General features: G+C 44.2%; 1 protein-coding gene across 3 annotated transcripts in view; it reads right to left on the reverse strand.

Moving 5' to 3' along the window:
* The window catches only part of LOC139055880 (glutaryl-CoA dehydrogenase, mitochondrial), a 107,344-nt gene that overhangs the window by 67,361 nt on the left and 23,925 nt on the right, over positions 1 to 16,058 (reverse strand). The gene's annotated exons all lie outside the window — the stretch shown is intronic.

Genomic DNA, 16,058 nt, shown 5'->3' on the forward strand with positions numbered 1-16,058 from the left:
AAGAAGCCACTGCACTCAAAATTCTGTCTTGACAAGAACAGCAAGATATCGAGAATGGCGGCATTGTTCCCATTCAAAGGACTTAAAAAGAAAGTCCCGTAGGGGGGGGACGACAGACGAGAGAATGTGACAGCAAGCGATATGAGGTTGGTCTTAAGTTTTCCTACAGGTTTTCTCAGCAAATTTGAAGCACTGCTAACAAAGAACTCACCAGTCACCTGGAGAAAACGAACTGGTGATGAAGTGAATCATACATCTGATTGGTTTAGAGTGCAAACTCTAACCAATGAAACGCATGATTGCCATCGTCACTTCCCATTATCAGGGGCGACTGGTGAACGCAAAGACACCGTCGCAAACATAAGGCTCTAGTATGCGGCATGGGAAAATTCAGCGTGGATATGGGAAGAAAACAAGACACTGTATGACTGGTGTAAAGAGCATGAAGGTCTCCAGATTGCAATGAAAGACAGTGAAGGCAGCTGCAAGTTAGTGTGCAAATACTGTAACACCGAGGTGGTCATCGATCCAGCGAAGAAGCCCTACGACCGAATTCACGAGCATCCAGTGTCATCTCGTCATAAAAAGTTCAAGATGTTGACCCAGGAAACTGAGAAGGTGGGAACGTCTGCTCTTTCAAAGAGCAGACGCTCTTTGAAATGTCCTGTAGACAATGTGTGAAAGAAACTGAAACAGATGGCATAATCCATGACTTCGTTCATGCCCTAGCGTACAGTGGAATCAGCATGCACCAGGCAGACGGACCTCTAGGGTACTTCGTACACAAATACTGCAAGCCCCGACGACCATGCCAACAGGACAAAGACTTCGGCTGCAATACCTGAAAGAAGCTTTTGACAAGGACAAGGTGAAAATCTGCAATGATATCGGAGATGTGAAAGTGAGTGTCATCGTCAACGAATCCCCAGGCACCACAGGAGTGCCTACCATCAACACTCTCCTGTGCTAATATAGCCAAAACAACATGAAGTAGTTGTTTTGGTCAACGTCAGCAGAGTAAATGCTTTGAACAGCTACACGGTGGCCAACGTAGTCAGCCAGGCTCTCCTGACCGTAAGCAAGACATGGAAAGACGTGGCTGTAGCCACAGACTCAGTAGAGTACATGCGAAAAATAGTACGGAAATATGTCGAGCTGAAAGGATCCAAATCTTGCATGTGAAAAATTTAGCACACCTGACTCATGTGAGTGTTGATCATGCCGTTTCTTTACTGTGGATGTCAACAGTTCAATCCGTAGTGATTTAAGATTGGAGCGTTATTTAAGCACGCTAACAAGCTCTACAAAAAGTACACCGAAATTTGTGCTTCAAATGGCCTTTCTGGACCTTATGTTAAGAAGCCACCTTCTGTTGTCTCGAATAGATGGCAAAGCTTGTATAAAACGCTTGTGGTTGTCATAGCAATGTGGAGCTCGTTAGTGGAGCTTGCTGAAAGCTCACATGATAGCAGCAAAGTGGAAGCTATTGGAGCAATACTTTCTGAAAGAGAACTTGTTTATGCGAAGGCAATCCTAATGAGAGACAAACTCGGCCCATTTTTAGACGCCCAGAAAACGCCTGAAAGCGGAAAACTTCTGATGCCCAGCTTTGATCACCTGGTAAACTTCAAGCTACAGCAGACTATCAGCAAGCTTTCAACGATGATCGGTAAAAGTGATCAGGCCAGAGCTGTTTTGTCTATGTTACCCAAGAGCAGCACCACAAAAAATGTTGTGAAGAGTTCTGCACAAAACTCGCCACAACATGGCACTGCACTGTTGCACATAAAGTCTCATACAAAGATGAAAACCAGCTAACTCTGTGGAAGTTGGGAGCCGTCCTGGATCCATTTCAGAAGCGTCTGTTGGGGCAGTCATTTGATGACTACCGACCTCTGTTCATGTCTGTAATCGACTATGTAGATTCATTTCACGACAATTCAACTAGTACTCGCTGGAAGAAAGCTCCACAAACACAGCTGTCAAATTCAGTGAGTATTGGCATGACACTACCACTCGCTACCCCAGGCTGGCAAATGCTGCCCTGACATTGTTGTGCCTAGCAAATGGAAGCTGTGATGTCAAGAGAACTTTCTCCCAGCTGAGATACGCCCAAAGACCAGACAGGTCTTGAATGGAGACCAACATGTTGCGCATGCAGATGATAATGTATGTAAACAATGGTGCGCAGAATCTATCACCAGCTTTTCGTGAACAAAATGTTTAATTTCTTAGAAGTTACCAATGCTCTTTACTGTCATCATTACTGATTCATTTCCAAAGAAACGCCAAATTTCGGAGAGTATTTGCTAGAAAACACTGATGTCCCCCCTGATTACCAGCTTGAAATAAACAACAATTTTAACGTGTTAGAGTTCAGCCTGTGATACCTTCTGATAAAATAACCTGAGTGTATTGCTTAGTTTTCTAAAACGAAGCATGGAGGTGCAAGAAAGGCAGCCAAACAAACTTACAATACGAAGCGTGGAGGTGCAAGAAAGGCAGTCAAACGAACTTACAATACGGTGAGCATGATACTTCCCCTTATGCAATGAGTTCCATTAAGTTGCGTTAATTATCCATTTGTTAGTGTATTATTTGTCTGGTTACATACATTGGCCAGCAGGCACTGAATATGGCAGTCTGCAGAAGTTTGTACAAGGTAGCTTTTGCAGCCTTGTGCTACAGTTACAGTTGTATGAGCGGCTTTCGATTTCATTGGCCGGTGCAAGCGGTACGACTTGTCGGCTGGTATAGTCAGATCAGAACTTTTCCTTTCCTTTTTTTTCTCCTCCCTTAAACTCGCTCTCTTAACTACTACACGCAGAAACAAAGCAACAGCGCTCGCATTCGATCCCATAGATGAGATGGAAATATATATATATATATATGTATATTCACAGTGAAGTAGACGCGCGTATGAAGCGTTTATTGACGTTTCGGCCGGGGTCCGGCCTTCATCATAATACATTGTATGGTGTCAGTATAGTTAATATACATGTGCTTATCCACCAAATGAAGATACGTTTACATGAAAAACAAATAAAATGGGCGAACAAAATGCATCTGAATCGTTCAAAGGATAGCTGACACGTGTATAGACCGATGGCGATTGCTAACATATCATCTAAAATACAAAGCATAAAAACGCTCCGGAATGAATTGTAAAAACCAATCGCCACGTGACAGCAAAACGTCAATATGTGCTCAATATGTGCTATGTTATCAAGCAAACACAGACACAGAAAAAGGGGAATAGCGACGTATTAGTAGCAGAAGTGACAAGTGACGGGCTACAAAGACAGGCAACTCAATTTTCCTACACATTCATTCATACCACACGCGACGGTATCAAACTTATATGTAAGAAAGGATTCGCGGGCTTCTCTATCATAATTTGAACGAAATCCAGATTCAAGCAACGTGACTCTCAGTTTATCAAATTAGCGGTCAGGAAGATGCACGTGTATTGAGATGGGCAGGTTGGGCAGCATGTTAGCATGGTATTTATGATTGTTAAAGCGGAATCTGAAAGGCCCTTCTGTTTGTCCGATGTACCGTTTTTTGCAGAGCGTACATTCAAACACGTTCTACAATTGTATCAAAAACAAGCACCCTTCCACCGTAATTTGTTTACCAGCGAAATGAAAGCACTAGATACCCTGCCCTCTCGCAAAGACATCGTCATTAAGCCTGCTGACAAAGGTGGTGCCATTGTCATAATGAATAAGTCCGATTACGCCGCAGAGGCCCACAGACAGCTAACAGACGCAACATTTTATAAACGCCTTGATCATGACTCCACTGAGCAATATAAATCTCTGATCAAAAGCACAGTGCTAGATCTCGTCAAGAAGAAAAAGGTGCCTGACAATGCGGTTCATTCTCTAATTCCACTAAGTCCTGTTGCTGGTCGTTTTTACCCTTTACCTAAAATACATAAGATAAACAACCCAGGTCGCCCCATCATTTCTGGTATAGGTACAGTCACAGAAAATTTGTCCAGCTACGTAGATTCCCTGATTAGTCATATCCCAGCTACGTTTGCCTCTTACGTAAGAGACACTACCCACTTCCTGTCGGATATAATCGATCTCATTATTCCTCAGGGTTCTCTTTTGGTCACACTTGATGTAGCATCTTTGTATACTAACATTCCACATTCTGCTGGCATCATGGCAGTCGTCAATTGCTACGAATGTATATCACCCGAGAAAATAATCGATAGCGATACATTGGCAACTTTGCTAGCCCTTATTTTCGAACGAAATAACTTCGAATTTGAAGGACAGCACTATGTGCAAGTTAGTGGGACGTCTATGGGTACGCGAATTGGCCCGAACTATGCCAATATGTTTATGGGTAAGCTAGAAGATAAATTTTTGCTAACCAGGACGTTAAAACCTTTTTATTACAAACGTTACATTGACGATTTTTTTCTGATTTGTCCTCATGGGGAACAGGAACTGCTTTCTTTCATATCTGACTTTAACAATGCCCATCCATCTATATCATTTTCTCACACGTATTCTGCACCTACTATTAACTTCCTTGACATCAGCGTTTCAGTGCTAAATGATAAACTATCTACTGCCCTATACAAAGAGCCGACAGATAGATGTCAATATTTGCACTTCGATAGCAGTCACGTTAAACATTGCAAGACTGGCATTCCTTATAGCCAAGCCTTACGTTTTAAAAGAATTTGTTCTGAGCAATCAGAGTTTCAAAAGAATTGCGGTACCCTAAAAAACGCTTTAGCCAAACAAAATTACCCACCACAATTAATCGACGATGCAATAAAACGCGCAGACGGGCATGACCGAAGGACGCTTCTTTGCATTAAGAACAAACAGACTTTCTCACCCCAGACAATTCTTGTCCTAACCCACAGTGCGTCGGTCCCAAGTGTTTCGCATGTATTAAGGAAACACCACAAAATTCTAACGCAAAGTGAACGCTTCAAAAACATATTCTCTGATCCGCCTAAAGCAGTGTACCGTAAAGCTAGAAATATTCGAGACATACTAGCATCATCATCTAAGACTGACTGCCCTGATGCCATCAGATGCCATACTTGTCGAAAACCGCGATGTAAAGTATGCCCCTACATGGTCACATCGCAACAGGTTACTAGTACGTCTTCAAAATTTTCTTTAAAAATCAAAGGCAATTGCGACTGCGACACAAAAAACGTAATATACGTGCTTGAATGTACGCTCTGCAAAAAACGGTACATCGGACAAACAGAAGGACCTTTCAGATTCCGCTTTAACAATCATAAATCCCACGCTAACACGTTGCCCAACCTGCCTATCTCAAGACACGTGCATCTTCCTGACCACTCATTTGATAAGCTGAGAGTCACGTTGCTTGAATCTGGATTTCGTTCAAATTATGATAGAGAAGCCCGCGAATCCTTCCTTATATATAAGTTTGATACCGTCGCGTGTGGTATGAATGAATGTGTAGGAAAATTGAGTTGCCTGTCTTTGTAGCCCGTCACTTGTCCCTTCTGCTACTAATACGTCGCTATTCCCCTTTTTCTGTGTCTGTGTTTACTTGATAACATAGCACATATTGAGCACATATTGACGTTTTGTTGTCACGTGGCGACTGGTTTTTACAATTCATTCCGGAGCATTTTTATGCTTTGTATTTTAGATGATATGTTTGCAATCGCCATTGGTCTATACACGTGTCAGCTAACCTTTGAACGATTCAGATGCATTTTGTTCACCCATTTTATTCGTTTTTCATGTAAACGTAACTTCATTTGGTCGATAAGCACATGTATATTAACTGTGCTGACACCATGCAATGTACACACACACACACACACACACACACACACACACACACACACACACACACACACACACACACACACACACACACACACACACACACACACACACGCACACACAGAAATTATCAGTCATAGCACTCGTAGTACCGCCCCCTGCGCCGTTCTCTTTCGAAAGTAGTCATATGAGAGTTATTATAATTAGGTAAAGGTATTTCGCTCTCGTGAGCAGCAATCCTTGAGATAGTTACTCGGGCTAGCTTCCCACTCTGAGCATGCCGCGCTCGCCATGCATCTGCTTAATACTTTTCCTAGTCTCCAGAGCCACTCGATTCAAACTACACAATGTCCGCGCATCCTTGGGCTATCGGAATGCACGTGATCTGCGCCTGGCTGGCTGAAAAAGGGCTCTGTTCCAGCCACAGAGCCCCATGCCTCAGTAAGATGCCTGTTGTAATCTCATGTGGCCGCCATCCCCTCGGTGAGTGCGGAGAATATTTTATATTCCCACATCTTTTAAAATGTTCCATACTTAGAAGCATTTCTCTCGCAAACCAGACTTAGTTCAAGGAAATTTTCCATGTCTCAATAATTCCTCTTGTCGTATTCGAGTGCTGATTGCCATGTTATCGGTTGTTAACGAAACTTCTTCTTAAGTCTCTAAATTTATTAAGGAAGTTTTTCTCATGCATATGTTTTCCAACTACTTGGAATCAGCAAAAGTCGACCATCGTGGACATCAGCCTCTTTACACATAAGTACGAAGCTCTGGACAGGAGCTATGGTGCTTCAATGTAACCTGGGGCCTGACGGACCAAATGACTGTGCTATTTCTCCAGGCAACATCCAAGGGTCACGAGCTGAAATGCCCTGTTCTCTTCCTTTTTTGTTTTCCTTCTTCTTTTGTCTTTCCCGCCCCCTTCTTAATATTTTTTTTTCTTTTAGTTTATCACTGTACGGGACCCCTAAAAAAAAATTCTTTTATTATGTATGGCCACACATGTGCAGGTCATAAATACCAGGTTTCTCCAGTTGAGTGCCATCTGTGCGGTTTAACCGAGCTCAGATTGGTTCTTCTTGACTGATCAAAGAAGGCACCACTGTAGGTTAAATGAGGCGTACAACTCCTGCGGTAGCGGTAGAGTATCCGCCTAGCATGCAAGAGGACCGTGGTTCGAATCCTGCTGCCGCGCAATTTTCCACCGGAAAAAAAACAAACGTGTGTTGAGAAACTTGCATAAACAGGCCTGCAGTGCGGCCTGACCCCGGTGACCAGAACCGGTAACGCACTCTCTCACCAGAGCAGGATTGGTCACCCTGGTGCAGTACTTGGCCACAACCTCCTATATCAATACAACAATCAAACCCCGGCCCTCAGTCTCCAGCAGCTGCGAAGCAACTGACCACGGCGGCGGTCAGATCTGTGACGCAGCAGAGGATGCTAAGAATCCCTGGCTCCGGACAGGCCGCCATTGGAATTTGAACCTGGCAACGCTTAAAGTTAGAACGTTATCTAGTGAGGCGAGTCTAGCAGTGTTATTGGAGGAACTATAGGGTAGTAAATGGGATATAATAGGGCTCAGTGAAGTTAGGAGGACAAAAGAAGCATATATAGTGCTAAAAAGCGGACACATACTGTGCTACCGGGGCTTAGCGGAGAGACGAGAACTAGGAGTCGGATTCCTGATTAATAAGGATATAGCTGGTAACACACAGGAATTCTATAGCATTAACGAGAGGGTGACAGGTCTTGTTGTGAAACTTAATAAGAGGTACAAAATGAAGGTTGTACAGGTCTACAGTCTACACCCCTACATCCAGTCATGATGACCAGGAAGTCGAAAGCTTTTATGAAGACTTGGAATTGACGATGGGTAAAGTCAAAACAAAATACACTATACTGATGAGCGACTTCAATGCCAAGGTAGGCAAGAAGCAGGCTGGAGGCAAGTCAGTGGGGGAATATGGCCTAGGCTCTAGGAATAGCAGGGGAGAGTTATTAGTAGAATTTGCAGAACAGAATAATATGTGGATAATGGATGGTCATTATGGATGGTCATTAAGGGTTACGGACTGGATTCCAAGGGAAGGAAGCGTAGCAGGGGGCGGCAGAAACTTAGGTGGGCAGATGAGATTAAGAAGTTTGCAGGGACAACATGGCCACAATTAGTACATGACGGGGGTTGCTGGAGAAGTATGGGGGAGGCCTTTGCCCTGCAGTGGGCGTAACCAGGCTGATGATGATGATGAATGAATACCTTCTTCCGCAAACGGGTTAGCCGAAAGTGGACGTGGAGGAGCCCAAATGACGACACTAGAAATGAAATAGACTTCATACTCTGCGCTAACCCTAGCATCATACAAGATGTGGACGTGCTTGGCAAGGTGCGCTGCAGTGACCATAGGATGGTAAGAACTCGAATTAGCCTAGACTTGAGAAGGGAACGGAAGAAACTGGTACATCAGAAGCCAATCAATGAGTTGGCGGTAAGAGGGAAACTAGAGGAATTCCGGATCAAGCTACAGAACAGGTATTCAGCTTTAACTCAGGAAGAGGACCTTAGTGTTGAAGCAATGAACGACAATCTTATGGGCATCATTAAGGAGTGTGCAACAGAAGTCAGTGGCAACTCCATTAGACAGGAAACCAGTAAGCTATCGCAGGAGACGAAAGATCTGATCAAGAAACGCCAATGTATGAAAGCCTCTAACCTACAGCTAGAATAGAACTGGCAAAACTTTCTAAGTTAATCAACAAGCGTAAGACAGCTGACATACGGAACTATAATTTGAATAGAATTGAACATGCTCTCAGGAATGGAGGAAGCCTAAAAGCAGTGAAGAAGAAACTAGGAATAGGCAAGAATCAGATGTATGCGTTAAGAGACAAAGCCGGCAATATTGTTACTAATATGGATGAGATAGTTCAAGTGGCTGAAGAGTTCTATAGAGATTTATACAGTACTAGTAGCACCCACGACAATAATGTGAGAGAGAATAGTCTAGAGGAATTCGAAATCCCAGAGGTAAGGCCGGAAGAAATAAAGAACGCCTTGGGAGCTATGCAAAGGGGGAAGGCAGCTGGTGAGGATCAGGTAACAGCCGATTTGTTGAAAGATGGTGGGAAAATTGTTCTAGAAAGACTGGCCACCCTATATACACAATGCCTCATAACCTCGAGCGTGCCAGAATCTTGGAAGAACGCTAGCATATGTAATCCTAATCCATAAGAAAGGGAACGCCAAAAACTTGAAAAATTATAGACCGATCAGCTTACTGTGTGTTGCCTACAAAGTATTTACTAAGGTAATCGCAAATAGAATCAGGAACACCTTAGACTTCTGTCAACCAAAGGACCAGGCAGGATTCCGTAACGCCTACTCAACAATAGACCATACTCGCACTATCAATCAGGTGATAGAGAAATGTGCGAAATATAACCAACCCTTATATATAGCTTTCATAGATTATGAAAAAGCATTTGATTCTGTCGAAACCTCAGCAGTCATGGATGCATTACGGAATCAGGGTGTAGATGAGCCATATGTAAATATACTGAAAGATATTTATAGCGGCTCCACAGCCAACGTAGTCCTCCATAAAGAAAGCAACAAAATCCCAATAAAGAAAGGTGTCAGACAGGGAAATACGATCTCTTCAATGCTATTCACAGCGTGTTTACAAGACGTATTCAGAGACTTGGAGTGGGAAGAATTGGGGATAAAAGCTGATAGAGAATACCTTAGCAGCTTGAGATTAGCTAATGATATTGCCTTGCTTAGTAACTCAGGAGACCAATTGTCTGCATGCTCACTGACCTGGAGAGGCAAAGCAGAAGGGTGGGTCTGAAAATTAATCTGCACAAAACTAAAGTAATGTTTAACAGTCCCGGAAGAGAACAGCAGTTTACGATAGGTAGCGAGGGACTGGAAGTGGTAAGGGAATATATCTACTTAGGGCAGGTAGTGACCACGGATCCGGATCATGAGACCGAAATATCCAGAAGAATAAGAATGGGCTGGGGTGCATTTGGCAGGCATTCTGAAATCATGAACAGCAGGTTGCCACTATCCCTCAAGAGAAAAGTGTATAACAGCTGTGCCTTACCAGTACTCACGTATGGGGCAGAAACCTGGAGGCTGACAAAAAGAGTTTTGCTTAAATTGAGGACGACGCAACGAGCTATGGAAAGAAGAATGATGGGTCTAACGTTAAGGGATAAGAAAAGAGCAGATTGGGTGAGGGAACAAACGCGGGTTAATAACATCTTAGTTGAAATCAAGAAAAAGAAATGGGCATGGGCAGGACACGTAACGAGGAAGGAAGATAACAGATGGTCATCAATAGTTACGGACTGAATTCCAAGAAGGGAAGCGTAGCAGGGGGCGGCAGAAAGTTAGGTGGGCGGATGAGATTAAGAAGTTTGCAGGGGCAACATGGCCACAATTAGTACATGACCAGGGTAGTTGGAGAAGTATGAGAGAGGCCTTTGCCCTGCAGTGGGCGTAACCAGGCTGATGATGATGATGATTGCTTAGTACATCTGTAGATTTAACCTGGAAAAAAAGACGGATTTCGGAATGGTTTCACAGAAAGCCCGATTTCTCCCCAATGATCAGTTTAAAAAACGGCACCTTATTTTTGCCCAAGATTAAAAGAACATATAAAACCCAAAAAGAAGTAACCCTACGTACAAGTCGGGCACCAAGGCTGTGCTGGACATGGCACCTCAAGGCTGCCACTACTGATCCCGAGTGTGACATGTGTCCCAAGAACCATGCTGGACGGGGCCTGAATGTGTCACCATTGCAGCCAACTCAAGCACGAGGACTCTACAGTGGCGTGACGACAGAACCATGAACCTCTCAGCACTGGACTGCTTTAACCCGTTTATCCTCGTGTGGTGTGTGTGGATGTACTGACTGCAGCTACACAGCTGACTAACTTTCTTTATATTCTTTTAAGGTTCCTTTTATTTATTTCCATGTTCACAATAGAACAAGGTTTGCAAATGACTCTGTCTTCCTTCCGCATCAATGCGCACCAGCAAAAGTGCCAAAAAATTCCAAACACTACAGTTTCTGGCATCCGCGACAGGACTGCTTACAACCTTCAGAGCTGCACTTCACTTGTGTGCAGTGAACAGAAATGGACTCTGAGAAGTTTATTCCAATTGGCAAGGAGCTTGGCTTATCAGGTAATGAAGTGAAAGAGTGGATTGAGGAGCAGCGTAACTGAGAGTCCAACAAACAATCTGAGAACAGGGAAGTGGCATGAGGGGCCCACGAACAGGAGATCGTTCGTCTGACGGCGGAGCGAACTCTGCTAGAGACTAGGTGTCGTCTTGTACAACATGCGGCTGGCATGGTTGAAACCGGTAGAGAACACTGGGAAACCAGTGGTGAAGCATTCAGAAGTCCACACAAGCTGATTCTTCCACACAACGAGGGCCACGACGAACTTGACACGTATTTACAGTGCTTCGAGTGGGTAGCCACCAGCCAGGAATGGCCAAGAGACAGGTGGATGCTGTCATTAGCTTGTGCCTGTCAGGTGAAGCCTGAACACATGGTGGAACACATGGCTACGGAGGATGCCACAGATTATGAAAAGCTGAAGCAAACTTTACTGCAAAGGTTCTGGTATATGGAAGAAGGATACTGACAAAAGTTTTGGGAAGCTAAGCCAGAGAATTCCGAGATAGGGCAGCATTGCTGGTCGACTGCTCGGGTACTATGATGATTGGTAGCAGATGGCGAAAACAGACAAAATGAATGACACATTAGGAGATAAGATTGTAGCGGAACAACTTTTGCTATGTTGCGAAGAGAAGCTCGCCATCTTCCTGAAAGAACAAGGATGTCGTGACCTCAACAAGCTAGCTGAAGCAGTAAACCATTATTTGAAGGCACAAGGCCTGATGAACCTTGCCAGAGGCAAAAAGGACAAAGAGACTAGTAAATCAGTCTTGCAGAGCAAGAAATGCGAAACAGAGGCCAGGAAAGGAAAAGCTCAGTGCTTTCTATGTGCCAAGCCAGGACACTGTTCTGCAGATTGTTGTACACGGTCAAAAGGACCGAAGTCCCTGTCTTGCTGGAAATGCAGGAAACATGGCCATAAAGCTGACGAGTGCCCGAACGCTAAGAGCAGCAACAAGGAGGCATCAAGTGCCATTGCTGACTGCGACCGGACGCCTGCCACCCGGAATAAAAAAAGTCTGGCTTCTACCACTAAACCAGAAGAGAAAGCAAAGCCATCTAAAAAAACAGACAGAGAAGATATTTGGCTTGGGCTTATAACGCAAGAGATGCCGACGGCAACCAGATATCTCGATGGGCACCCTGTGATGGTGCCGAGAGATTCCGGATGCAATACTGTGGTTGTCAGGGCTTCGCTGGTACAGGAAAAGGATTTCACCGGTATCACGTGTACTGTCTACCTTCTGGACGGTTCATGTAAACAACTTCCAAAGGCAAAGGTCTACGTAGACTCTCCCTTCTTACATGGGCACTTTGCATGGAAAAGCCACTCATGGCATGGTTCTTGGTAACATAGATGGGGTGCTCTGCCCCACTAGTTCCAACACATCGCGTGACTCATCTGATGTTGCAAGCCTGCATAAAAAGTCGGCACCAGCAGAGGAGCCTGTCTGGCGCCACAGTGTGTCCCAAGACAGAGCGACCGCGAGTGCAGCGTCCACAAGGGGAACCAAGGAAACTAAGTTACCTGTTCCTGTATCAAACATACTAGGTGTGAGTCCACAAGTTCTGCAGTCGTTGCAGCGAGCAGACTATACCATCAAGAGCTAATTTTTGACGATCACGGAGGCAACGACAAAGCCATTAGCAAGCACAGAATTTGTTTTGATCAAGGGCATACTTTACCGACACTACAGATCGCTGACGAGGAAAGAAGTTGAGCAACTTACTGTTCCTCAAAGGTTTGCAATGTGGGCTTGTTGGTAATGCATCTTCAAGGGGAGTATGGTAGCGCGATTAAAAGACGGGACAAAAGAAGGCACACAGGGACACACACAGCACTGTGTGTGTGTCCGTGTTTCTTTTTTTGTACCAGAAGCCTCTGCCAGTTCATCCTTCAGATGGTGCATGAAGGAGTTTTAGCATACCACCGGTAGGACATTAGAAGAATTTTATTGGCCAGGCGTGCAGGCTGAGGTGACCCAATTTGTGCACTCTTGTGACATCTATCAATGTACTGTTCCAAAACACCTGGTCGGACATGTCCCCCTAGGAATGCTGGTGATTGATAGGCCATTTCAACGTGTGGCGATTGATATAATCCGGCCACTCTCACCGATATCGGCAAAAGGAAATCATTTTATCCTGACAATGGTGGACTGCACAATGCGCTATCCTGATGCTATTGCGTTACGAAATATTGACACAGAGAGGGTACCGGAAGCTCTGGTGTAAATGTTCCAATGGGTGGGAATACCATGGGAAATTGTGAGCGATCGAGGTCAATCATTCAGTTCCAGTCTAATGCAAGAGCTTAGCAAACTACTGTCCTTCCGACATTTGCCAACAACACCACACCACCACCCTATGGTGAATGGTCTTGTTGAGCACTTCAATGGTGCCTTAAAGCAACTGATGTGGCGCATGTGCCAAGACCAAAGAATTAGGACAGATACTTGGTGCCATCATTATTTGCTTATAGAGAAGTACCGCAGTCAAGCCTCAGCTTTTGTCCTTTTGATCTACTGTATGATTGTACATTAGAGGACCAAAGGCCATACTAAAGGAATTATGGACACTGGAACCTCCTGAAGCAGAAACAAAGACCACATATGGGTATTTATTTATTTATTTATTTATTTATTTATTTATTTATTTATTTATTTATTTATTTATAAATACTACAATCCCTGGTCGGGATTTTAGTAGGGTGGGAAATGAGCTATACATAATCTGGTACAATAATATTGGTGGACAAGAGAGAGAGAGGAAAAAAAAGAAAAAAAAGGAAAGTGTATACAATGTAATCCATATATGTACTCATAGAAATACACACACATACACAGATATATACCGATATGACATATCCATAGACACATATGCACACACATACATACGGTATACACGCCCTCGGTTCATATAAAGCAATAAATTTACAAAGCAGGTTTGCGAAGCACAAAAACAAAAAATATATAAAGAGCGAGATTTAAATGCACAAGCTTGAGAGAAACTCTGCCAGGGAGGGCTGTGACACTTGGTCGTTTCTTAATAAATTCCAATCACAAATCGCTCTTGGGAGAAATGAATATTTAAAACAATTATGTGTTTGGTACGGTGTTAATGTTCGATCATGCCTGGTGTTAAAACCTGAGGAAATTTGGATAACTGTACATACATCAACCTTAACATGTCCCGCTAGTATTTGATATAGAAATTTTAAACCACGTGAATGGTGGTTTCTCGTGGCTAGAGGTTTTAGATTAGCTCTGGTTAACAAGTCTGTTACAGATGTGCGGTCATAACGATTGCATATAAAGCGAACTGCTCTTTTCTGAATAATTTCTAGTAGGCTATGGAGTTTAGCGAATGTTTACAGGAGATGTGCAGAATGGCTCACAAGGAGCTGCAGAAAGCTAAGCTGACACAAAAGAAATATTACGATCACAAAGCAAAGCCACATCAGCTCTGCCCCGGAGACAAGGCGTTACTAGTGCTACCTTCTGACAACAAACTCATTCTAACATAGAAAGGCCCATTCACTCTATTAGAGAAACACAGTGAAATCGACTATGTTGTTGATCTTGGAACCTGTACCAGTGTGTTCCACATCAACCTCCTATAAAGTATGAGGAAAGAGGAAAGACCACCTTCGATGGACACAGCGGGACGCATCAGCTGTCATGTTGCAGATGGAACAACCGGAAGAGGAAGCGGAACTACCGTATTTACACGATTGTAAGTCGACTCGAATGTAAGTCGACCCCCCCATATCGCTTGACCGGAAAAAAAAAATAATAAGAGAGCATACTCAAGGGCGCATTCGATAACGAAAATTTATTAGTAGCTGACATGGTCACTCGACTACTCGTCTTCACTAGTGCTGCCATCGTCATCGTTGCTGCGGTCCCACAGCGCGTCGTGGTCCAGCGAAATTTCAAATTTGGCAAACGACTCCACCAGGACATCTTGCAGAACAGCAGCCCACGCCAAATGCACCCAACCACACGCAGCCATCACAGAGGCTTTTTTGGCAGGTCCGGTTGGCGTAATTTCGCAGTCTTCTGCCGCCAGCCACTCGTTGTACTCACGGCGGAGCAGAACCTTAAAATTAAGGCAAAGGTCCGGGCTTGTTTCATGACCACGTCACACTTCAATGGCAGGGACCAATCACGCATTTCAGCGACGTACGCCGCAAGCTTAGCCTACAGCTCCGGAATGCGTCCAGACTTTGGCACGTGGGAAATTTGTCACTTGCTGTCACAGGGTGAAAATTTCGCTTCGCTGCAGTCGCCACTCTCGCACCACCCATTTAGAAACATCGAAATTGCGGCCCGCTGCACAGTGATTTGTTTCTTCGGCGTAATGGATGGCAGCCCCCTTGAGCACTGCTGTGAACTAGTGCCAAACGATTAGTGGGCCTGCAGCACTCTTGACGACTGGGGAAGCATAGAAGTAGCACGTAGCTGGCAGTCAATGGAACGCGTCAAAAAGTTGGTCAAACCAATTCCAATGCCTTTAAACAGAGTAAGAAAAACCCGCGAGCGGCGTCTGCTCTTCCATGAACTACCGATACCCCCTGCAAGCGCCGCCGTTCTCAACGTTCTTAGACATACTTCAGTTTCACAGCTCTGCTTGGGAGATGGCCGAAGTGGTGGTCACGCAAACTAGCGGCGCTGCGATTGCGTCTTTCGTCACTTTTTGTTTCGTTTCTGATAGAAGTTTCTCCATATCTGGTAGATTACCGGTTTTTATTTTAAGTAGTAGTTATTTCAGAGTTCTTAATTTTGAGCCTCTTTGTGAAAATTTGTCATATCTGAGGTGGGTATTGTAAATGTGTTTCTGGTAATGAACTTCAAACTTGACTTCTGCTTTCACTTCTGGTTTCATGTTGGTTGCGCTGCATCGTCTGCCGTTATCCTTCTCCGTTTTGTAGGTGTTGTGTGATGTGTCGTGATTTGCTCTCTTGAAAAGCTTCTTGAAGAAGCATTTCCACATCTCATGACAGCAAGAAGTTCCCTATGCTGTGCTGTTTTGCCCCCAGCTGCACCAGCAGC

This window comes from Dermacentor albipictus, chromosome 2, assembly GCF_038994185.2.
Source record: "Dermacentor albipictus isolate Rhodes 1998 colony chromosome 2, USDA_Dalb.pri_finalv2, whole genome shotgun sequence".
Lineage (NCBI taxonomy): Eukaryota > Metazoa > Arthropoda > Arachnida > Ixodida > Ixodidae > Dermacentor > Dermacentor albipictus.